Genomic DNA, 24,347 nt, shown 5'->3' on the forward strand with positions numbered 1-24,347 from the left:
GCCTGAAATATTTTTCCTTCCAGCCGAGTCTAGACTCAATGTCATTCCTCTGGTGATCTTAGACTACCAAACACAACTTTTACTTTATTATTTACTGTAGTTATCACAAAAAAATCATTAAGTCTGGTCAGAATTTAGAATCCTAGATACTTGCCTCTCTGAAACTCATGGTGCATTTTCTGTTCTAAGCATATTCCAGTATGCTAGTAATTGAATACAAGAAGTACTGATTATGGCAATGATATCTGAAAACCTATAAATGTAGAAAGAGATAAACATTCTTAAACATAAATTCTTATGTAGAGTGCTAATATTAAGGTGGACAGCATATAAGCATAGAACTTGAAAGATATGATAGTTTGTGTGTATAGGTTCTATTGCTAATAAAGATACATAGACATAGAGTACTAAGTTTACATTCACAGATATGGTGAGCATGTTTTAAATATAATGGTGTGATATATTGTTCAGTCATTTTCTGTGTTTATAAGATGCTTAGCAATGATGTGGCCAAATGTAGCTTTAGACTGGTGCACTTTTATGAGATTGGCAGGTACTGGATAGAAATGGAATTAAACGTCCATTTAAATCCATACATATATTATAAATCTACATATCTTGTACTATAGAATAATTGACCCTCAGTTTTATTTCAGCATTATAGTGTAAGATACTGATTCCAGCAAAATGATTATTTTGAAAAGTATCCTCTTGATTAATCACTTAATCCTCAGTTCTTGCTCATTAACAAAAATGAAGAAGAACATACCAAGGAGGTCCTGCAGCATCTGTGGGGCAGCCCAGATGTGACCGAGGACATCCAGAAGATGAAAGAAGAGAGTATTAGGATGTCACAGGAAAAGCAAGTCACTGTGCTAGAGCTCTTCAGGTCACCCAGCTACCAACAGCCCATCCTCATTTCCATTGTGCTCCAGCTCTCACAGCAGCTCTCTGGGATCAATGCTGTGTTCTATTACTCAACGGGAATCTTCAAGGATGCAGGAGTCCAGGAGCCAATCTATGCCATCATCAGAGCAGATGTGGTTAATATTAGCTTCACTATAGTTTCTGTATTTCTGGTGGAAAGAGCAGGAAGCAGGACCCTGCATATGATAGGCCTTGGAGGCATGGCTTTCTGTTCCATTCTCATGACGTTTCATTGTTACTGAAGGATGACTATGAAGCCATGAGCTTTGCCTGCATTGCTGCTATCTTGGTCTATGTGGCATTCTTTGAGATTGGACCAGTCCCCATTCCCTGGTTTATTGTGGCTGAACTCTTTAGCCAGGGACCCCGCCCGATGGCCATGGCAGTAGCTGGCTGTTCCAACTAGACCTCCAACTTTTTGGTTGGACTGCTCTTCCCCTCGGCTGCATCCTACTTAGGAGCCTACGTCTTCATCATCTTTGCTGCTTTCTTCGTCATCTTCTTGGTCTTCACCTTCTTCAAAGTCCGTGAGACCCAGGGCAGGACTTTTGATGACATCACCCGGGCCTTTGAAGGGCAGGCACAGGAGGCCAGTAGATCTGGGAAAGGTCCTGGATAGATAAACAGCAGTCAACCTGCAAAGGAGGCCACCACCAATGTCTGAGGTACACCTCCTTCCACCTCCCTCCCAACATGGAAAGCAACCTCTCCCTGAAGAGGGGAGACTTCATCAGGATGAAACCAGGACTGCTGAATGCTGCTACTTGATTCCTTTCTCATCCCACACACTTCACGAACACTGAAATGAACCCAGTGCTGGGGTAGTCAGCTCTTCAATGGCTTCTTAAGTATTTCATTTCTTGGACATTCTCTTCTGTTCAGAAGAAACCAACTGAACCTACCTTCATTTCAGGAGGGATTGGCTGCATGGCATATGACAACTCTGCCAGCTCTTCCTCCCTTAGGTTCTGTGTTTGCCTCACTAGGGCACATAGGGGAGTAGGTGCAGTCCCCACCTCAGCTTACCAGCAAGCAGATATACAGAGGCAAGGCCCACAGGGAATTACACAGGGCCCTTTCCTCACTTAAAACAGCTCTGCACAGCAAAGTAACTTGAGTTTTATTTATTTTACTTTCTGGTTTTATTGCATATTTATTTTTTTAAGTATAAAATAATTTTACCAAATAATGAAAACCATAAGGAAATTGAGGTTAGAGGGAGGTGTCTAGAGAGGTCATAGGGTAATGTTTTGGTACTGGAGAGTTGTTAAGTTAGGTGCAACAGAAAGGGAAGAATTGGAGTGAAATGTCAGTTGTCCTGGAGGGATGTAGATGTGGGTTTGCACGTTGTGTCTTAACAAGTTCAGTATTGCACATAGAAACTCTTCAGTTTAGTTTCTCAGAAGAGTTGTGTACCTGTATTAAAAAAAGCTACTGGTTTCCTTTGGAACTTTTCTTTATAGTTTATAAATAGTATTACTTGAAATCTAGGATCGTTACTAAGATGGGCATTGTAGTTAATGGTGGTTGACAGATTTTCATTTTTGATGGAGTCAAAGAAAAGAAGGGTATTTGTAGAAAATCTCCCTGCTTCCCTGCACCAAACAATGCCTTCCCCTTGTAGTGGACTCACTTTTTTTTTAAGTGATCTCACCCATCTGGGGGGAGAGCCCTCCAAATAAGAAACCTAAAAAATTGGTACTTGGTAGAGGTGTGGTATTTCTTCATTTTATTCTTTAAGAGATTTTATGTGTTGTTTTTTATCTTATTTTAACTTGTAGCTTTAAGGGGATTCTGAGAAGAATCTTCACAGCTAACTTGGAATTTGTAATCTCAGCTCTGGAAGAGGATCTCTCCTGAATGATTATTGCCTAGTTTAAGTGTGCTGTTGCTCTCGGGTCATGGCATGCTTATCTGTCTGTCTCTGTGTCAAGTTAGCCTTGTCATCATGTTACTGTGATGCTATTCCAAGTCTCTTTAGGGGTCTGACTCTTTCTGATACACACGTTTGAGATAGTATGAGTAAAGGTGCAGTGTAGCCCACACATGAGAATTTGAATGTATGTGCACTGTCACTTTGCTCTGGGTGAAAGTAGTTTATTGGTGACTGGTTTCCTTTGTTTCTGTAGTCTTCCTTTTGAATAGAATGTATTAAAACTCATCCCTGTGCATATAAGTAACACTGCCTCTGCTGGGTGGAGTTTACATCCAGACTTTAGATTCAGACTCATCTGACTACCTTTTCCCTGGGGGGAGGAGCTTCCTACATCATGGGGTTAAGGGTGGAGGGCTCAACCTCACTCAGATGGGAGCAACATAAGAAAGTGCAAGGTCAGGGCATGTGGCTCTTGGAAATCCTGTTGTAGGGAGACAGAGGCTTTTTGTTGAAGGGGATAAAAAACACATGAAGACTTTCTTCTAACTGGAGCATTTGAGAGGTTAGAGGAGATGACAAGACTCCTGCTGCAGATCACAAACACCTCCACACTTATCTCTTTGTTCCCTGTCCTTTTATAAATGGAGATTGGACCCTTAAGACACTCTCTCCTCCCCTCACTTTTTTATAGATTGCTTGATCTCCCTATTCCTCCTTGGTGCTTACACATTTCAGGTACTTTAGCCAAGCCCTGGCATAGAACAGTATTTTAATCCTCAGTTCTCACCATTCTGTCTGGTTGGTGAGCCTTTGATTAAAAACTCACATAGCTATAGAGGGGGCTTTGCTGGAAGGTGACTTTTTTCTAACAACTCTTGTGGCTCCTTGGTGAGTTGACAGTAATGCAAGGTGGAATTTTTCCCATTTCTCAGTGACAAGATTATGAATATCTGCATATGGGTTTTCTATTAATGTTACTGTGGCACTTTGTTTTGAAATAAAAATTCTTAATGTACATATGATAAAAAAATCACTTATGCATGTGTTATTGATAATGTACAGATTAAGTTTTATCATAAGTTATAAAGAAGACCACATAATTATTTCAAATTCATTGTTTTTTTAATTTTTTTGGCAGTACTAGTGTTTGAACTCAGGGCTTTGCATTTGCAAGACAAGGCACTCTATCCATTGAGCCACACCTCCAGATATTGTTAACAGTTTTAACTCCTACTTACATAAACATAACTTAAGAATTATAACATAATATAGTTGTGTATGTGGCTTATACATGTACTCCCAGATACTTGAGAAGTGGAGGTCTGCAGTGCAAAGCCATCCTGGGAAAAATGTTAGTGAGATCTCATCTCAACAAACAAGCCATATGTGTTAGCATGTGCCTGTAATCCCAGCTATGTGAGAGGTGAAGGTAGGAAGATCATGGTGCTATGATAGCCCTGGACAAAAGCATGTGACTTTATCTGAAAAATAGCTAAAGCAAAAAAGAGCTGAGAGTGTGCTTGTTTTATAGAGCAGCTACACACCTAGCAAATAAGAGGCCCTGATTTCAAACTGCATCACTTGCAAAAACAATAGTTTTTTTTTGACATAGCATAAATACTACATACAGCACAACAACTTCAACTTCAAAATCATGCATAATGAAATTGCATCAAGAAAAACACATGAGGAAATGGTTAAATACTACAGTATAAATTAAAAATTAAGGTAATTGTTTCACATTACTTTGAATTACTTAACTTCACTGTTGAATTTAAGCTCCAAATATATTATCATTCTTCAAAATCAATCAAAACCAAGTGTGATCAATAAAAAGAAATGCAATAATGTAGTTTAATACAAATTTATTTTTCATTTTTCTTGTTTGTGAATATATTTAAGTGAATTATGAATTATAATTTGGTTGTATCAATACTTATGGAAAGCAGAAACAACATGTGATATATATTTTTGTGGTTGATGCTAATCACCAACATGGAATCTGGGCAGCTGCAGCCTACATCTCCAGGAACAGAGGGAAAGTAATGCTTCACCTAGTCAGAACCCTTCCTTTGGTAAGTTCATCAAGTGTTGCTGTGAAACCTGGGGCTTCAGAATATAGTATGTGTAGAGGTTGCAGTCTATCATAACCTAAGAACTTTTATGGATAAACTCCATTTTGTATATATTTTCCCCTGAAATGTATCACTCTCCCTAACAGAAGCACATCCATGTTTTAGGCTTCAAATCATTACATATGGATATTTATCAATTTTCACATATGGTAATAGTTATATGGTTAATTATCTTTTAATAACTAAAAGAAATGGTTGACTATAGCTTCTCTCCACCTATCCTACTTAATAATACTCACATGCACACACACAGACACGTGGAAGTCATAAAAATGTTCATAAGACTGATGTCTAACAGGCTGTGTTATTTTCTGCTTTATTTACTAACATAAATAGAAAAGTATATGCTGCAAGATATTTAGAGTTTTAGGAATACACTAAGTTTAAAATGAATTGACATAACATTCCTAAATAAGAGCCCAACAATTAGATCTTTAAGAAGGAGAAATTCTGCCTGGAGCTAATACCACAAGAGAGAAGCAGGTGCTTAAAACAATTAAGGGTGACAAACAGCTAGGAAAACTGGAAGTAGAGAGATGTAATCTTAAGATGTTTGGGAGAAGACTTGGAATTAACTACAATGATTACATTGTGGTTATAGAAAACTAAGTTTTCTGGTAGGTGGAAATTGGGAGAATTGTGGTTTGATGCCAGGCAAGGAAAAAATTAGCAAGATCCCATCCCAATTCATAAACCAACCATGTGGTATATGCCTGCCATTCCAGCCACATAGGAGGCATAAGCAGGAGAATCATGGATTGTGAAAACAGTAATCAAAAATTAACTATAGCAAAAATATGGGCTGAGGGCATGGCTTAAGCCTTAGAGCACCTGCCTCCCAAGTGTAAGCCCTTGAATTCAACTCTCAGTACCACAAAAAAAAAAAAGAAAAACATTTTCAAGCCAGGGTGTGACAAATACAAACATGTTTGTATGCTAGCCAGTATACGATGCATCAGGGATCTGTTTGTTTTGTTAACTGCATTATTTAACTATATTATTTTTTAAATGAATTTGGATTTGCTCTCTTTAATTTGAGAAGTACACATCTAAATGTGTAAAATACATGTACGGTTCAAAATGTGGGAAAGAATACCATGAAGTTGTTATTTTCTCAGTGTAAGGCATATTGTTCTTGAACTCCAAAAAAGTCCTAAGAATTATAACCAGATATGATATAAACATACTACATAAAGGGGAAATCTAGTAACATAGTCTACCAATCTCAACATCAACCTTTTCATTTGTTTTTGGTACTGGGCATTGAACTTGGGCCAAGTTCAAGACATGCTAAGCATGCACTCTGTCACAGAGTTGCACCAATAGCCCCTTACCATCAATTTTGGAGTGACTGCCAGAAGATACCCACACATTCCATGAGATCCTAATGACACTGGTCTTGACATTATCAGACTGATAGTAGAGGACCCCCTACACTGATCTGCTGTGCTGGAAGATACCTCCCCATGACAATCACTTCCACTGACCTTAGACAAAGCATGACAATGAGCCCAACAAGATTTTATCTAGGGTAATGTGATTGTTCCTCACATTTTTATGAATCTCATTTGCACAAAAAAGCTGAAAAATCACAGATCATCCTTCCTTCAAAATCAGTCCATGTTATGGATTCTGAAACATGGAAACACCAACTGTGTCCCCTCCCCCACCTTCACAACCCTTCCCAGTGCCCCTTGAAACTTGGGTCTTCATCAGCACAACCCCTCCTAACTTAACAATGTTATCTGTACTTTGATTGGAAGCTCTGGGTATCATCAGTCAGTCACACACAGAGGTATGTAGAAAGTATTGTTTACACTGCCTGAAGTTCTCTCAAGCTGGGGCTATTTTCTCCTCTGTAGCTCTGCTGCCACTGGATTTAAGGGCAACAGATGCTACCCTCCCTCTTCCTGGCCCTTTACTCTCACTTAGTATTTATTTTTGTCTTTTCTCCAATGATTCCTTTTTTCCTCTTTCAGAGTAACTTATATGTCTATTAAATACAGTCTCTTGTCTTTATTTACTTTTATTCATTTCTTTAATGTTTGAAGTAATTTTTGTAGTCATACTTCCAACCACTACCTTAATGTTCAAAGCACCAAAACAAAAAAAAAACCCTCACATTATCCTGATGTTTACTTTATTGCTTATAAATGATGCTTTGAATTTTAGCAATTTCTAAACTCCACAGGACTCTTGATTTTGTGGTTTTCCCTTGTGAGATACTCATCTTATCCTATATGTTTGACAGTATTCTGGATAATCAAATTGATTTTCTTCTATTTGTATCACCTCAGAAGTTCAGTTATTATTCAATTTTGGCTCATTCAAGCCCAAAATTTAATATTAGATATGCATGTTAGTAAGAAAACAGCACAGTAGTCCTGCTCTGAAACTTTGGAGCTTAAGGATCAACTCTCAGTTCTCTTCATAAATAGAGCACAGAACAAACCTAATCCCTTCTGTTTCCGAACTCTATATTTCATTAGAATTGAAGTCTCAGACCCTCAGTTAGCTATGCTCAAGATTCATGGGTCAGAAAGCTCTGACCTGATCATACAGCCAAACTTGAAATCACCCACCGAAAGTCATATCCCTTAAATTTCCAGTGACACTCAGGACTTCATTCCCCTTAATCTTTTATTCTCAGTCCTGAAGCCACTCCTATTAATTTCCCAAGCCACAGAGGACAGTGCATTATTTTAATTCTGAAAATGTGATCTCAAATCTCAGTGTCTATTTCTCCATAGATGTCAGCAGCTGTGTGGTGAAGAAAGTCAAGAAATTCAGGGTTGGTAAAGCAGGGAAGAAGAGAAGATGTGCAGCCTTCAAGATTATCACCTCTTTCATTTAGTTTTATCACTTTCCTTATAACATCTCTCCAGGACAATGTAGAGATTTATGCTTTGAATTTTTGCCATATTTTAAAAATATTTCTCTTTACCTATATGTTTTACTGTCTTCAGTAGTGGCAGAAATTTGATAAAATGATTTGTGTGGTTTGATGGAGTCAATAAAGAAATTTCTGTTTCCCTCACTACTTTCATTCAAGACAAGAAAGAAGCCAAGAACTTGGACAAACAGAAACAAGAATTTTGGATTTCTACTTATTCAGCTCTTACCGGATATACCTTTGACCTGAGACAACAATGGCTTCCATGTACCTAATGTAAAATGTAGACAGATTTATCCACACTCAGGCAGCATTGCAAAGCCACAATCCTCTGCCAGTTACTAGGACCTCATTGCAACATTTGCCATAGACAAAACCCATAATTTTTGACAGGAAGTATCAAGGAGAGACAGAAAGAGCTGAGCTTTACTTCTCTGCAAATCCTTCATGCAAGTTTAGTGTCGATGGCAGGGACAGCAAGAGTCTAGCCATAACAGATGGTCCTTCATAATAAAGCAAGGCAACTTAAGTAAAATTTAACTTAAGTTGTACTTACTAAAATTTGATTAAAATTTAAGATCTGTTATTGGTTTGACAAACCTCATTTCAGGCAGAATTGGGCAGCAACAAAGAATATCCTTCTGCAGCCCAACAGCCTGGTAAAGAACCCAGCTCTGCCATTGAGTACCCTGGGGAACTTGGAGAGGTTGCTGACACACACTTGCCTCAGTTTCCTCTTTGCACTTACAAAGACCAATAAATGTGTTAGCATACAAAATTCACCAAGAACCATGTCTGATGCTCAGAAGCTCTGTAGAATTATTTATTCCCTTCCTTTCCTACAATCTCTAATCATCAAGGTTCTGGAGGCAAATAAGTATATTTATTAATTTCCTCTATAAACTAGCTTCTTTATTAACAATGCATACCTTATTTTATTTTTATTAAAACATGAAAATGCTTACTTAGGAATTATACTTATTCAATATATAAACTATGCAATTTCAACATCCACGTTAAACTGCACAATTATGCTCTTATCTAGGTGTTCATACTTTGGCATCATTGCTCCCCTTTGTTTTGAGCAGCTACTGGCTTCCCTGGCTGTCCAGCACCACGGATGGCCATTGTGGGACTACCCTGTAGTCAACCTAATAAACTCCTCATATGTGCACACTCTATGTTTCTATTCCTTTAGGGAAACCTGACTAATACAGTGGTGATGAACTAAGACAATGAGCATTGGTTTTATAACAGATGTCAAGTGTTTTAGTAAGAGAAGTGTCATATACCATAAAAGGGAAAGGGTCTCATATAGTTTTGAAATCAGTGACATTTTCCTAGAGAAAATGAAAACATTTTTTTAATATATCATGAAATTCTTGTAAAAATAGGAAAAGATACTGAGGAAGAAGGAGAATGACTTCCTGGCACAGGAAAGAGAAAGTGCAGACTCCACATCTGAAACAGTGTGAGACATTTGCTGAAATGAATGAAATTTTGTAAGATTAAGAACAGAAATAAATTGTGACTGAAAAGAAAAGGAAGAGTCTCAAAGCTATCTGAAGACTAAGGCTGTTCTCCACTAAGCACAGTCAGTAGGAAACTACACCAAAGAGTTTCTGCATATTTGAAGAAAAATGTATGTATGCTTTTATTCAGATTCCAGATTTTCAACACAGCAAAATCCAATGGGACAAGATAGACAGGAAAAGATGAATAAACTGAGTCAAAGAAGAAAACATAAATAGAAAAATATTAAATAAACAAATTTGGAAACATTCTAAATATTAGAAATGCAACAAGCAGGAAAAGACAAAGTAATCAATGTATTGACATATATGAGTAATTACACGGGGAAAATTATATTTATGGTTTGGGTGTTTTTAGATTGCTTTTTTTTTTAGCCTTTGATGAATTTATGGAAAGATTTCTTGGCTAATTCTAAGGAAAATAGTTGTGGGAAACATAATGCTTGCATTGTTTTATCACAATTTTGATAATGTTTCCTTTTTTGAATAATGAGCATGCTTTATATTTGTTTACTTATTCATTTTTGGGATCCTGGGATTCAAATTCAGAGTTTTGTCCATGCTAGAAAAATAATGTACACTTGAGCTACATCCTCAGCCCTGATAACACTTTCTACTTTCAAGTTTCACCAAATAAAAGCCACATTCTTTCATTTTATACTACCAAGCAGGTTTAACTTAATCTATTATAAAAACCTTAAATATTTAAAAGAAAATTAAATTAGTAAGTTTGTAATTATTATCTAAGCAAACTTAACTTTGTATGCAAAACAGTGATTTCATAAGGAAGCTTAGTTATGCATAACACAATCTTAATGATCCTCATGAACCTTAGCAAACTGAGTCATGAAAAATTAAAATTTATGCTCCTAAATAACTTTTAGATCTATGATAGTAATAAAAATAAATTGAAATATTTTTAATCTACTCCTGTGTTAGTGACTTTTCATTGCTCTGACAAAATACCTGAAAGAAATCAATTAAAAGGAGAAAAGATTTATTTTAGCTAAATTTCACAGGATTCAGTTTATTTTCACTTGGTCCCATTATTTTGAGTGTTAGGCACAGTCAAATGTCAAAGTGAAAAGGGTGTGGTAAAGCAGAGCTGCTCAATTTATGACTGCCTGTTAGCAGAGAGATAGGGACCAGGAACAAGGTAAGCCTTTGAAGGTCCTACTACCAGTGAATCAGTACCTCTGACAAGGCCCCCCCATCATAGTTTCCATCACTTGCCAATAATGCCATCAAATTATCAATCCATCAATGGATTAGTCAGTTGATGAAGGAGCCATCATGATCCAATTACTCCCTAATACACCACCAGTCAGGGAAAAGTTCCCTGTTTCATCTTTTTAATGTACAATAATACAATTACTACAGGTCCTTCTGACAATGGCTAAGTTAAGAAGATGGGTATACATAACCCAGTACTATTTTAAAACATTTTAAAAATGAATATGCTCCAAACAATAGTACAGATTTAACAATTTTAGAAATACATTTCAAAACTTTTTAATGGGGAACATGAGAATGTTCATTGTATTAAATATGAGGAAATAAGCTCAACATAGAGTTGTCCAGGGTCAACCATGAAACTATCTTTATCAGAGTCAGAAAATAATCAAAGCAATTTTTTTCTATCTCAGTCAAATTTGTTCCACCATAATTATTGTCATTGTTATAATGGATATCCACTTTATTTCTATCAGTCAGCACTTTTTTGTGGCACAGTGATTTGAACTCAGGGCTTTACATTTGCTAGGCAGGTGCTCTATCCCTTAGGCCATTTGGCCATTCCTGTTTTGCATTGGGTATTTTTGAGATAATGTCTTATGAACTACTAGCTGAGGTTGTCTTGGAACCTGGATCTTCCTGATCTCTGCCTCCTGAGTAGCTAGGATGACTGGCACGTAAGTAGGCATTTACTGAATTCATACAGTATATGGCATTGAATTTTCCATTAACAGAACTGCCATTTCTTTCCAATCTAAAAATGATATGAACATTTTGGTTTCTTAGGATCTTATTGTCTAGAAAATTTTGTAGCCTAAATGTTGCTTTGTTTACCTTGACTGTCAGCTTGATTGGATTGAGCTATGCCTAGGAGATTAATGAATCATACTTCTGAGTATGTTTGTGAGGGATTTCCAGAAACAATTTTGTCATGAGGATTCATAAAATAGTTTAATCCACTGATGGTTTCAGAGTTTGATTACAATACTGGGAAGTGGTGAAACTCTAGGAGGTGAGCCTACTTCAAGGAAATGGCTCACTGGAGGTGTGCCTTTGCAGGGCACATGGTGGCCCTGGCTCCTTCCTGTAACTCCTTGCTTTCTGGGTGCCATAAAATGAACATCTTTTCTAACCTATCCCTGTCTCCATGATGTCTCTGCCTTGCTATGAGAGTGAGAGCGATGGAACTTGCTGCCTGTGGACAGAAAACTCTGAAACCTGGAACCAATGTAAATCACTTCTTCCTTGGTTGACTTTCTGAGGTATTTTGCCAAAACAATGAAAAGCAAGGCAGGCTACATTTGCTTCTTTTAAACCGAGACAATTTTCAAGTAAACATAATGTAGAATACTTTCTATAATAACTTGGTAAGAAAAGGAAATACATTTAAATATGCATTGAGAAGGAAAAATGTATTTAACAGCAAATACATATGTGTATGATACCCTGTACACACTCAATATAAATTTAGTGAAGAATAAAAATAAGCTTCCATACAGTTTTAAACTTAGAAACAAGTATTAGTTCCAATCATGTACAACCATTACACTGAAGTTAAAATAGTTCAGTAGCAGTGTCATGTGACTTAATTTGTTCTTTTATTAAGAGTTCTAATGAACTCTAGAGTATGAAGACTTAAAAGCTAAGAGCACAGAGATAAATGTGTTAAGTAACACACTGTAAACTGCTACCTGATGACTTCTTTCTGAATTCCAAGATTAACAAAAGGGGAAACAATTAAATGAAAATCATACTCCTCAGCTTTTGAAAATTGTCATCTTGATGTATGTCAGGTCACTGGAAAGTCAAAGACATGCATTTATTTGCTTAACTCCATTTTAAAATAACTTTACTAATTTGTAATCTAATATTTTGCTGATTGCATAATGAAATAAAATAATTGCTGTACTTAAAAATAGCACATGAATACTTTTTAAAACCTTAGTCTCTTAAGGTTATTACATTGAATACTTATTTTGGAATTTGCTAGATTTGAAATACTTTTTTTCTACTCACTTTTTTCTGAATTTATATAAGATGCTAGATTTCTATATTGATAAGACTATTTTTGTTCACAAATTTATGACTTTTTTCAGATACCTGTTTTTTTTCTGGATATACATATATACCTATAATAGGGAAAAGTACCCAGAAAGACAACTTACATATGCAAATGTTCTCAACAAAAGATAGATAAGTCTCTTAATCATAAATGCATATACTAAAAAATATTAATCCTAAATGAAGAAAGAATTTTCATTTCACAGGAAGATTTAAGTAAGACACAAAAATAGGCTTCCATTTCCCACATTTACATAATCTCTTTAGTTTTGAGGTTTCATGAGAAAATTTCCCATGTATTTTAATTGATATTTTTCATCTTTGACAAATAAGGATATGAGGTGATGTTTTATTTATATACAAATTTTGGAAAGTTTAAATCAAGCTAATTAATGTAGTCATCACCTCACTTTTTTTCTGTGAGAATGTTTAAATTCCCTTGTGGCAATTTTAAAATACACATTACTATTTACTAAGGTCACCATGAATGGACTGGATCCATAAAATGTAGTCCTACATCTAACTGGAACTTTGTACACTTTGATCCACATTGTCCTCTCCCCTGTCTCCTTCCACAGTCTGCTAACCAGCATTCTACACTCAGTTTCTGACATGAAATTGAGATGGAGATCAACCCATAGCTGCATTTTGTAAGGTTTTAGATCCCTAAGAATTGCATAAATATTACTGACAACTAATATGAAAGTAGTGGCATATAATATTTATCTAAAATATTTAAAATTTCATATTTAAAATTTTATAAGTATGAGAATGACAAATAAGAATTGATGTAAGTAGAGTATTGGCATTGTTGTAGGAATAATGTTTGGTTATTTGTGCTCAAAATATATCATTCAATATTTCATAAATTGAAAGATTTATTACTTGATGTCTTCAAATGTGAAGTTAGAGAACATTAGATTCATGGTTTACTTGGTGTTCTGTTTGTAGGACTTAAATTTTCTCTGAAGTATTTTATATCACAAGATAAGATCTTCTTATGAGTCAGCAAATACATTTTGAGAATGGTGAGGTTATGGGAAGTCTTCAGAGAAATGTTCAGTGACAAACATCATTCATCATGTACATGATAAAATTGACATTCTAAAATCATTTTTACCAACTCCACAGAGTTCAAAGCTGTCCGCATATTGATTGCTTATAGAGATCATGCTAGCAATGCAACAGGCAAAATACAGTAATGAAAGTTATACATTTCACAGAGTTTAGAATGAGAATTTTTTAACTTTAAGGAGCTCAGCTATGAAAAGAAATGATAGAAATGCCATTTCAGAAAATAGTTTTTATAAAATACACATAAATTAGTGAGAAAAAGTGAAAATTCTTATGAGCAAAATTATACATTCAGATTTAGATATCTTAGCATATCTAAATCACTTTGTCAATTAGAGATAAGGGCAAAATAGTTTCTGCCTGTTAACGAGGGGGTAGTGGGGGAGAGAGAAGGGGAAAGGGAGGGGTCAGGGAAAAGGGAGGAGAAATGACACAAACATTGTATGCACATATGAATAAAAGAAATAAAAAATCATTTTGTCTATTTATTATCATTGATTACCTGTAAGTATTTAAAATTAATGTATCATATTTTCAAATTATTATGCAATTTCATGTTACTGAATTTTACATCGAAATCCATTAGACATTTTTGGTGTCTGAATGACAGCAGTATTGGAAAAAGTCATTTGCTCATTATAAGGAAGCATTTTGTGCATCCTGACACAATTGTGACGTTTCTAGATTTATAGAAATGCCTATTTCTCACTCTTCTAAGGTCTGGCCTTTAACCTTTTCCTTTGCATTCTATGAAGTACTCCAAATTCACTCAATAAATACCAGTTTTTCTTTAAAGTAATCATGTTTGTTTTTTACTGTTCGTAAAAAGAATAACCTTACTGATATAAAATATCTTCAGGAATCACTTGTTAAACCTGTCCTGTCAAACATAAAATAACTAAAATAGAATACATTTTACCATTTTTATTCCACAGGCTCTATAAATTTCTCATTCTAATAGTTTTTATCTATATGAGATGACAAAACATGTGAATATTCTCATACAGAATATTTCTAATGCATTTAAATATATATATATATATTTATATTTATATATATTTATATATTTATATAATATATATATATTATATTTATATATTATATATATATATATATATATTCTGGTTTAGACTTTTATTCTATAATGTAGACAATGGTCAATTTATTAGTGTAAGTGTGTAGGGGAGAAAGGAAGTAAGTTCCATAATAAGAATTTAGTATTTACTGTCTAAAATGACTTTAACACTAAACTTCTAATACAATTGGATTAGCTTTTCTGCCCTCATATATATATACATATATGATAGCCATAATATATCTATACATTGTGTGTGTGTATATATATATATATATATATATAGCCTATATATGTAGGGACTACTATATATCAATATAGCCTATATATGTAGGGACTACTATATATCATATATATATATATATATATATATGTAGCCTATATATGTAGGGACTACTATATATCATATATATATGATATATGTATGTTTCAATAAAATGACAGAATGATGCATTTCAACTTAAAATTCTAATTTAAAATGGCAGAATTTTAAGTGTAAAGCTATATTGTTAGAGGCAAAAATGCAGAAATTAAAAGAGAAAAACCTAGCAAGTGTAAGAAGGGTTAATTTTAAGCAAAAATTCAGGCACAGAATTCCATCACTGTGTCCTTCCACATTTCCCATTCATTTCTACTAAACATTAATTGGCATTTAACTTTATTGATGAACTGAAAGAATTGGAAAAAATGCATCTATGCAACACCACCACCAAAGAAAGTCAAAGAATCTCATTGTTCCTGTTTGGATATATATCTGTGTTTTCATGTGCTTATGACATCACATAGCTATCTCTCAAAACCACATCCACTTCCCACTTCTTTGATTAATTCAAATACAAAAATTTTGATAAAAATCAAAGACCATTGGTTTGCATATGAACCATTTAAGGTAGAAAATACTTAAACTTCTTCATCCTCAAGAATAACCTGCAGGAGATTCTGTTCCAGTTACAGGATTGCATGCAAAGCCCATTGTCCACAATTTCATAATTTAAAAACCTTAGAGTACTGGTTTCAAAATGTATTCTTTTCATAATTTTTATGATTTTAATATCAACAGTAATGAGTCTATCAATAAATGAACTTCTCAGCTTTTGTGGACTCTACAGAAATGGTCATTTTATCTGTTCTGATTTATCTATCCAGAAATTCCATGGTGGTACCTGAAGTCTTATTATTACTCACAACTGCTCCTTCTTCATAATGTAATCCTAGTGTCCTCCTTTTTAGCAAGAGCCATTTATCACACTAAAACGTTCCTCTATGTTACTTTTTGAAAATTACTTGACCTCAAATACTCAACTCTGGTCTCAAAATTAACCCTTGCCTTCATTCTTTTTTACATAAATCTTTATGCATTCTTAGTAATTGTCATCATTCTCTTAAAAATGTTCAAGAAAAATAAAATCATTTTAATGCCAAAATAAATAAATAAATAAGACCAGACTTACTGACTCAATCACCCTTTAACTACTTTTGTTGTCATCCTCTTTTTCTTATTCGTCTACCTTTTATTTATTTATTTTCAGCAACCTATGAATACAATTTCTGTTGTGGAAATGATTTTGATCTTTTTCTCTTTTTCTATACATTTTATTTACTGAAAGAAGGAAAAGCCAGTTCTGATAAGATAACTCTCCTCTTTCTCCCCTTCTTCACTGATAAAAAAATTTATCTAGAGAACAATGTGTGTCAACTGAAGACAGAGCAGCAATCTGGTGCTGCTCTGCAACCTTAATGTTTAGTTACATTGTTCACTTTCCCCCAAATTTCCCCACATTATAATCCTCTCTTCTCAAACACCTTGTATCATCAAAAAGCAATGGAGAGAAACTTAACATGTTTGCATTTTATGTTACATTTTTGTGTATAAAATTTCATTAGATTTATGCCTCCCATCTCAAATCATATTTTTTGTTCTACTCATTTATTTCCATCAACATTTATGCATATAATGATAATTTCTATTTTAAAATATGAATAATTTTAAAACAGAGAAAGAAAAAATGTTTTTTTCTACATTATTGTGACTGACACATTCTTCTTTCTGGAATTTATCTGATAATCAGCCTTTCATATACTCACATTCACTAAATGGCACTATTAAAGGTCACCTATAATTATAATGTTATTGCAAGAAAAGGACAATTATGAAAATTCTCATTGAACCAAACAAATTTATCATAGTTGATAACTTCCAGGTATCTCTACAGATAGACTTATCAATCATGATGTGTAAAAAGAAAACTGATCCCATTCAAAACATCATGTAGACTTCCCATTCAGAATTGACAATTCTATTTGTCTACTTAGTAAGACCAAAATCGAGTTATCTTTAACACTTACTTTCTTTTACAAAATACAATAGCACTTTCTTTAAACCTGTGCATATTTTTTCATTCTGTTTCTGTGGTGTCATCATTGTATGTGTGTACCTGTACATGTGAGTTAGGATACTTACAACCGGCCACCATTTCCACTTACATTTTCTATTTTCGACAAAGTAATCAGTTATCTGAACAGATATCATCTTAATTAATTCTCTGTTAGAAACTATTGAATTGCTTCTTTTCTTTTTTTTTAATATATTTAGGTTGGTTTTTATATTAAAATAAGTTTCTCCTCCAACTCTTGTTCTAGAAAAAGATGCTGTGCCACCATGCGGCTTTGAGTACCCTCCGTCTACCCTTGGTCCTGTTGGGCACAGAGCTACAGCCACAGTGCTGCTGACTGGGGAAGATGGCAGGACCAGGTGGGCAGGCAAGGTACACCATGGTGGGGTGAGGGTGGGACTGTACATCTTGCCTGGGGTGGCTCAGTGATTGCTGGGGCTCTGGGCCCTTATCCCTTCTCCTCCCAGGCAGATGCTGCCTTCACTGGTGGAGGTAGGCATCCAGCCAGACATTGCCAGACTTCAAGGACCTGATGATGTCCACCAGGGCAGTGAGAAAAGGCTTCACCTCATAGTACAGGCCGTGCTTAGCACACAGTACTTTGACCAGAGAGGCCACTTGTGGTAGCTGTGCCTCGGCATTGTGGGGAAGAGATGGTGCTCGATCTGAAAGTTGAGGTGCCCACTGAACCAGTCAATGAAGAGTGAGGGCTCCACGTTGCAAGTGGCTGCCAGCTGAGAGTTGGCCCAGTCCCGGTGCTTCTCGTGGCCAATTTCTTTGGGTATGTGGTTCATCTGTGTGATCCACATGAACCAGTGGCTCTCCAGGACCCTGACAGAAACAAAGAGGAGGAGTGCCCCAGAGACACTGTAGAAGGTGATGTAGGACAAGAAGTAGGAGTAGAAGCTGGTGGCCCAGCAAAAGTCTGTCCACTGCATGCACACCAATATGTATGCCAGATTTTCCACTTCAAAGTTCACCAGGATGAGCAGTGGTGGGCCAATTAGGACAAAGTACAGGTACTGGTGGCTGTAGGGTAGGTATCTGCATTTCTTCTTGCCTTACTCCACAGATGACTCCCTTAGGAGGAAGACAGGTGCCACTGTCACATCCAGATCCTTGTGGAAGATGTTAGGTTTGGCATGGTGCTAGAAGTGGCAGAAGTTCAACCAGTGGGTGGAGAAGCCCTTCAGCAGCCCTATCACAAACTGCTGGGCTTCCTGCTTCCACCGGGACTTCCTGAAGATGGAGGCATTGCCCAGGTCCTGCTGCAGACACCAGCTCTGAGCCTGACAGATGGCCAGGATGAGTGTGGCAAGAGTGCTGGACATCCAGGCAGAGGCCAGGAGGTAGACAATGAGCCAGCCCAGCACTTCCATAACTAGGATGTGGCCCAGCAGGAGAGCAAAGAAGATGGGATCAGCCTCAGCTTCATGTTTTTGGCTGTCTGGCACAATGCTCACTAGTCCTTGATCAGCTGGGTATTCTGAGCTCCAGCTTAGCTGGGCTCCTTTGGGGCCAGTTCTCCTATCAGCAGGGGCCACAGGAATTTGTGCACAAAATGGAGATCTTGGTGGAAGGCGTGGAAAGCATCCTTGGCAACCTCTGCACTGTGGTGGCCGATGAGGCAGCTGCCCCTTGGGTGCCTCTGCACCCAGTGGCTGATGTTGTGCTCAATGACCAGCCACTTGTTGCCCAGCAGGTCATGCCAACAGATGTGCTCCCAGCAGAAGATGGGCAGAGGCTCCCCTGTCTCCCACCCACCCCACTACTGCACGCAAAAGTCCTTGGGGCCCCGGGATGATGGTGAGGCCGAAGCGAGACCCCAAGAGAGGCCTGCTTCTCTTTTCAGTGAAAATTAAACACATATTCCTTATTTAGTCTTACTTCTGCTCCTGTTACTTGACTAAACTCATGCTCAACTACATCTTTCTCCTTTTGCTTGCCCCAGAAAAACTGACATCCTTGTTATGTCACAATATGTGAAACACATTCTTGAGTTACGCCATTTTACACTTGCTTCATCTCTCTGGAATGCTCTTTCCGTAGATATGTGCATAACCTACTCTCTTATTTTCTTCAGGGTTTTCACTTCATCAAAGCAATTTTTCATGATTCCTTTCTACATGTCTGTCAGTACTTGCTTTAAGCTTCAAACCATTATTAGTTGTATAATCTGTGAAAAAGGACAGTTTGTTAATAGAGATAACTGGAGAGATGTAGCAAGAGGAAAGAGTTTTGCTTCCTGGTTCTGGGACGCTTTTCTACACACTGCCTTGTGCTAGTGAATTTTGTGTTTGTTTTGGACCATGCAGAAGAATATCCTTCTACTGTGCACACCTCATCTCTACAACACCAGCAAGGTCACCTGCCATACCCAGAAAACAGTAACTTCCCCCAGAACTCTGCTCAAGTGATTCTTCAGTTCAGTGCCTCTTGTTAGATGTCTCTGAATGAAAAATTTGCTCAAGACCTTGAGGACAGATTTCAAGCAAATTCCTCTGGTGTGGCTCCATAGTGACTTCTTTGCCATGAGACAAGCCATACACATGCCCTTTCCAGCAAGGACTGGATCTCACTCAGTCTTGGAAGCTAGCTGGACTCTTCACTGTATGCTCCATTGCAGCCCTAGGCTGCTCTTGGCCTCTCCAATCCCTTATGCTACTAGCATTTCATTTACTCTATGAGCCAATTCTCTTTCATAGCTAATTATTTCCATTCTGTTTTCCCTATAAAATTAGTGTTAATTCTATCTCTTAATCAGAATATTTTGACTACATAATATAAAATATGAACCTCAGCCCATCTGACTATTTTTATCCAGTTTTCCTTATTGTGTTTTTCTCCAATTAGCATAAAATTACTAGACTCTATTTACCCATTATTATCTACCTCCCCTCGTTCATAATATAAATCCAATGATGCATAGGGACTTTATTGTTTTAATTGCTACATCTGTTCTCCCTAGAACAGTGCCTGGTATTTAAGAGATCTTCAAAACATATTTTGAAAATGGATGAATGAATATTGTGCAATAAAAATACTTGGAAAATTAAGTCACTCTGGAACATCATAATCCCATTTTGATAGATATAAATGTTTTGGGCAATTGCAAAAGTATTGTATAATATTCAAAAATATATTGTAACTAAATATATTTTATGGACTAAGAATTTCTTAGTTTATGGCAAGGTAATTATTGTGAAATGAGAATAATTTTCTATCAGAGTGAGTGAGTACCATTTATTAGTAGAGGTCAATAATAAAAGAACAAAATGAATAACTTCATGGAAACAAATTTACTCTTTAGAATATTTTGAGATGTCAACTTTTATTTTTTCAAGATAAAAATTAGACCATGAATTTGTAAAATTCTGACTTTTTTAAAGTATTGGTGCTGGTTTTCATTACAATTAAGATCTAACTGAGAAAAAGCTTCTTAATGGTCACCATAACTTCAAATCAGGTTTCTATATTAATAAAAACCTTAAGACAATTTAGTCATAGTGAGGTTTTTCAAGCAAGAAGGCAGACAGATTTAATTGGGAATTTCAAGTTGTCAGTGATTGGAACTGGGCAGAAAGGTAACATAATTAGATTTCCTTCAAAGAGGAGGGCGAGCAGGAGGAGAAGAGCTGGGACAACTCCTCTGCAGAGAAGGACTTAGCTGATGTAAAGTCGTCTCCAGGCAATGAATCAGAAACTAATCAGAATAGCTCCTCCAATTCCGAGGCAGAAAGACGGCCTCCACTTCGCTCCAAAAGTTTCCGGGATAAATCCCAGGAAAGTTTGGAGGAAGCCGCCGAAAGGCAAGATGGAGGGCTCTTTAAGTGGCCACTTTATCCTGGCTAGTCCTTCATCATGATCCTTGACCTCTGTAGCCCCTACTTCCCCAACGGATCTCTCTCGCCCACCACCGGAACCTGTCTTTAGGTGAAATGGCAGCTACTTGGTGTCCAGGCAGGGAGCCTCCAGAGCAGACAAGCCCTCAAGGATGACCACTCACCATCGCCAGCTCACATTGTCACGAACAAAGTGCTGGTGGTGCAGTACCCCTACCCTGTTCACCCACTCACGCCTTTAATCACCTACAGCAATGAACACTTCACCCCAGGGAACCCACCTCCCTACTTACCAGCTGACTTGGACCCCAAAACAGGAATCCCATGGCCTTTGCACCCTCCAGACATATATCCATATTAACCTCTATCACCCAGAACCATAGGACAAATCCCCCATCCGTTAGGATGGTTAGTACCACAGCAAGGTCAACCAGAGTACCCAATCATGACAGCAGGATTCAGACAGCCCTATCCCATCAATGCTTCCGTGTCCAGCTTTCTGTCTTCTAGGTTCCCTCCCCACATGGTTCCACCATATCCTACTCTACACACGACAGACATACCCCAAGGTACCATAGTCACAGCAACAGTCAAACAGGAATCCTCCCAGAGTGACGTCGGCTTACTCCATAGCTCAAAGCATCAGGCCTCCAAAAAAGAAGAAGCCCCACATAAAGAAACCCCTTAATGTGTTCATGTTGTATATGAAAGAAATGAGAGCAAATGTTGTGGCTGAGTGCCTTGATCAACAAACTGGTGAGGCCCCTGCAGATGCAAATACTCTAAAGAAGTGTCAGGCTCTGTTCCAGCTTGACCCACAGAGTTTATGGTGCAAACCCTGCCTCAGCCCACCCTCTTCAGATGGACGCTTACTAGACTCGCCACCCTGGTCCCTGTACCTACTAGGCTCCCCACGCCAGACGCCAAGTCACAGACTGAACAGACCCAGCCTCTGTCCCTGTCCCTGAAGACTGACCCCCTGGCCCACCAGTCCATGATGCCTCCACCACCTGCGCTCCTGCTGGCTGAGGCCACCCATGGCAAGGCCTCTGCCATCTGTCCCAACGGGGGCCCTGGGCCTGCCACCTTCCACCTTGCAGCCACCCACCATCCCCTCCTCATTTCTCGTACAGCCATCAACATCTTCCTTACATTTCCACAACTCACTGGCTGGGATGCAGCCCCAACCTCTGTGCCTCATAACCAAGTCATTAGAATAGCTTTAGAGTCAGCCCGAAGTGTTTACTTCCAGGTTCTTGGTTTGACCCTCACCCCACTCTGAAAATTTTCGTTTTGTACTCTTAATTTTGTGCCACATGGCTACATGAGTTGATGTTTATCGAGTTCATTGGTCAATATATGACCCATTCTTTCTTCAATATCTCCTTTTAAATATGTAGATGGGAGAACAACCTCATGATTCTACCGAAATTTTTATCAACATCTGTTTAAAGACTTTGTAGTGTTAAAAAAATATATATATATAACATAAATATATACATACATATTATATATGTATACGTATTTATAAATACATATATATGTATATATATACATATATATATATATATAACATAACTGTTACATAATTTGGATAGCTAAGTTTTAAAAGACTGATTAAAAAACAAAAAGAAAAAAAAGGGAGAAGCAATTTTGTAGCAGCCCTCCAGAAGAAGATGGTTCTGTACTATTTGTATTAAATATGAGCTTGCAAACCAATCATTTTAGACCTGTTTTTTAAACCACAAGGACACAATGAATGCAGTGCCACTGCCTTTTTTTTCTGTGTGAAACAACTTTTATTGTGATGTTACATGTTATCATTTAAATGTACAGAAACAAAGGGTTAAAATGTGTTAATATACCTTGTTCCATGGTGTTGTTCTTGTTGGGGGAAAGGGGTGCCATTCAGCATTTAATGTTGGACCACTAATATTTATTGCTTTAGAGGTTGCTTGTCGTACCTGTATGTTGTCCCTTGTTAAATATTTTTCTTGAAACTGTATAAACTTTTTTTCCCTTAGCATAAGCATCTTATATATAACAACTCATTTGTACAAGGTTATTAAGTTTATATATAAAATGTGTATATATTTTTTGTTTCCCTTTTTGACTTTTTTTCCTGTATGAAACCCAGATGCTACCAAATGGACATTGACTGCTGCATTAAGAATCAGTAGCATTAACAAAGTTGATTTAAAAGCCATTAAGGACAACAAGACTTGAACATTAGTGAGGGAATGTTAGATGCTGTCTGAGCAGCAGTGGAAACTGCCCGTTTCTCCCATGAACTCCTAGCCAAATGCTCTGTATACTTAGGACAGAGACTGACAGTGTGCAAAAGTTTATGTGCCAAAATTCTCTGTGACTTTAGCTTTCTCCCTATTTTGATGCTGAACTTTCTGTTCATCATGTTTTGCTGTGATGTCATATAGGTAGATTTGTATGTAGTTTTAATGTCACCTATAATAAAATGTGTTTGGTAGCAGATTATCCAGAAAGCATTTTAAATAAAGAGGCATAAACCCTTAAGGGTCAAAATTCAGCATATTAGATTACTCTTCAACGAAAAACCAGCGGCTGCTTTTATGTACGCATATGACATAAAGTAGGTAGTGAACTTTAAGAATAATAATAAAATAAAAACCTAGGCATGTTTATGTTGCAAAATGTTGTATAGAGCTGAAACCTGTTCATTCAGTGCCATGGTAGTTGGCATGAAGCGATTGTAAAACTGTCTGGTTTATTAAAATGCTAACTATAAAATTTTTTGTGAATACTTTGAATGTTTCCTAATAGTTGTGATGTTACTGTTCCATTTCATGCTTTTATTTCAAGTTCATTTTTAATGGTTTGGAAGCCATTTTTGTAATGAATAAATGTTCATGCTGTACAGTATCTGTAGCATGCCATTCTGGATTAATAAAAACAATTTAGTATGTGCAGAGAAAAAAGATAACATAATTATATAAAAGAGATAACATAAACAGTTGAGTGTACATAAGTTAAAATTTGGTTACTTCTTTAATTTTTAATTGCATCCAATTTTTTTAAAAAGACATTTTTCATTTTGTTATTTTTCCTATATCATGTCAAAGCAGCTGAGGTTTTGAAAGACCTAATTTTTACGTTTTAGGATCTATTTTCCATTTGACACTCTGTAGTTGCAAATTGAGAATTGAGTTGTTTTGTGGATTTATACATCTAAGCATAGCACTGATGAGCTGAATCATCTCACAAGAATACATAAATGTGTGTTTATTTCTGACACTTCTGCTTCATAGAGCTTAAGTTTGAAGTTCAAAA

At 36.7% G+C, this 24,347-nt stretch overlaps 3 pseudogenes; 2 read left to right on the forward strand and 1 right to left on the reverse strand.

Annotated features, from left to right (window-relative positions):
* The first annotated feature begins 725 nt into the window (after positions 1 to 725).
* LOC109678908 (solute carrier family 2, facilitated glucose transporter member 3-like) lies at positions 726 to 2,242 on the forward strand (annotated as a pseudogene).
* A 15,437-nt stretch (positions 2,243 to 17,679) lies between these two features.
* Positions 17,680 to 20,081, reverse strand: LOC109678902 (fatty acid desaturase 3 pseudogene; annotated as a pseudogene).
* Positions 20,082 to 20,802: 721 nt separating this feature from the next.
* On the forward strand, positions 20,803 to 22,261 carry LOC109678901 (transcription factor 7-like 2 pseudogene; annotated as a pseudogene).
* Positions 22,262 to 24,347: the final 2,086 nt, after the last annotated feature.

Source organism: Castor canadensis, chromosome 8 (genome assembly GCF_047511655.1).
Source record: "Castor canadensis chromosome 8, mCasCan1.hap1v2, whole genome shotgun sequence".
Taxonomy (NCBI): Eukaryota; Metazoa; Chordata; class Mammalia; order Rodentia; family Castoridae; genus Castor; species Castor canadensis.